This window comes from Hipposideros armiger, unplaced genomic scaffold (genome assembly GCF_001890085.2).
Source record: "Hipposideros armiger isolate ML-2016 unplaced genomic scaffold, ASM189008v1 scaffold_280, whole genome shotgun sequence".
Lineage (NCBI taxonomy): Eukaryota > Metazoa > Chordata > Mammalia > Chiroptera > Hipposideridae > Hipposideros > Hipposideros armiger.
Window position 1 is genome coordinate 51,148 of NW_017731630.1, and position 1,979 is coordinate 53,126.

General features: G+C 59.7%; 1 protein-coding gene across 1 annotated transcript in view; it reads right to left on the bottom strand.

Moving 5' to 3' along the window:
- The window catches only part of IQANK1 (IQ motif and ankyrin repeat containing 1), an 8,799-nt gene extending 6,879 nt beyond the window's left edge, over positions 1-1,920 (bottom strand). Inside the window, exon 1 of the mRNA XM_019657858.1 lies at positions 1,799-1,920. The gene's annotated coding sequence lies outside the window, so the exon portion shown is untranslated. The remainder of the gene's footprint in view (positions 1-1,798) is intronic.
- Positions 1,921-1,979: the final 59 nt, after the last annotated feature.

Consider the following 1,979-nt stretch of genomic DNA (forward strand, 5'->3'; position numbering starts at 1 on the left):
AAAATGTTACGTCAAAGAATCATGCAGTATGAACCTCATGAGACTAGGTTCTTCACTCAGCATGATGCCCTTGAGAGTCAGCCAGGTGGGCTGTGTCACAGGGGTCCCTGCGGGTGGACCAGGGTGTTTAAACCCTTCCTGCACTGAGCAACACCCAAGTGGTTTCCGGTGCGGGGCGACCACACAGGAAGCTGCCGTGAACATTTGGGTACACCTGTTTGTGTGGACAAGCTTTTCATTTCAGTGGGTAGATGCTCCGGAGCATGATTGCGGAGTCACATGGTACGTGTGCATTCAGTGTAGCCAAGGGCCCCGGCTTTCCTATGAGCCATCCTCTGCGTCCTCGCCGGCACGTGCTGTCGTCGCCGTTTTTAATTTCAGCTCTTCTGCCAGCTGTGTGAGGATGCTGCACATCTCATGTCCATCTGAGTCATGCTGTCCTCTTCAGTTAAATTTCTCTTCACGTCCTTTGCTCACTTTATAACCGATTGTGTGGGCGAGTCACTGCTCATTCTTTGTGTGTTCTAGGTACGGGTCCTTTGCTAGGTGTGTGGTTTGTCTGGATTTTGTCCCTGCCTGTGGCTTGTCTTTTCGTCTTCCTAACAGAGCAGAAGTTTTACATTTTGATGAAGTCCATCTGTTGGTTTTTTTTCTTTTATGGATTGTGCCTTTTGTCTGAGAACACTTTGCAAGCCATAGGTCCCAAAGGTTTTCTCCTGTGTTCTAAAGGTGTTATGGTAGTACATTCTACATTTAAAGCCCTGATCCATTTTGAGTCAGTTTTCTAAAAGGTGTGAGGTCATGGTTCACCTTTGCCCATGGCTCCAGCACCGTTAGTGGAAGACTGTCCTTCCTGCACTGTGGCCCCCTGGCCACCCCCACCCAAGAGAGCTCTTCTCCTCGGGCTCCAGCCCCGTGGCCCACCGTGCCCCCTCCCCCCTCAGACAGCCCCCGCATGCCTCTCGGCCCCTCGTGGTCCTGGGGACCAGTGTGGGTGTGGCGTGTGGCCAGCTGAGGGGGGCTCCTCCCTGTGTGCCCCTTCTGGGGAAGCAGCCAGGCCCTTCCGTCCTCCTGGCCTCACGTTCCACCTGTCGAAGGGGAGAGTAGGAGCGGCGTGAAGCCAAACGTGCTCCTGCTCCTCCTCCCGATCCCGGCTACCGACCACAGGAGCCGAGGGTCCTGCGGACAGAGGGGCCGCAGAGCGGCATCCTGGGAGGCGGCCTGCAGCAGCGGTGGCAGCGGGGCCCAGACGCGGGTGCCCGCGGCATGGAAGCAGGGTTTCACCAGCAGACCCCAAGCCTATCGCTTGGCTTCACCTCTGGGATGGGAGGATGTGGCTGAGATGGGAGAAAGCCCGCAGTTCAAATCAGATTCATTCAAAGTAACTAAGGAAGTGGTATTTGGCCCTTCGACTTCATGCAGCTGCTCCCACAGGCCCCAGCCGGCTCCCCGGCACTGGGGGCAGCTGCCCCAGACCCCAGGACGGTGGGCTTGCAGAAACAGTAAATGCTGAGAGGGAGGGGCCGTGTGGGTGGGCCCAGTGCTGCCCTCACTGCACACCACTCCTGGAGTAGCCAGCCTCAGTTTCCCCACCTACTTCCCAAGGCGGCCACCAGGGTCCAGAGAGAGCCCCCGGCCAGCCGGCTGCTCACACACCGGGAGCTGCGCTCCTGCCTGCGGGTGACCCTGAGTTCAAAGCAGGGGCTTGAAGCGCTGGGGCAGGGAAAGGGCCCTGCAGAGTTAGGGCCAGCCTCCACAGGGCCACCTGGCTCCGGACCATGTTGGGGGGTGCTGTCACCTGCGCAGGGGTGCTCCCGTCGTCGGCGTACACCCGGGGGTCAGCTCCGAGCTTCAGGAGCACTTCCACCGCCTCCAGGTGGCCCCCGAAGGCAGCTCGGTAAAGGGGCGTCCGGCCGAAGGCGCCCTGCGGGAGGGGGGCCCTGAGCCAGGCCCTTGGCTGCGGGGACGCCCGCCCGCCC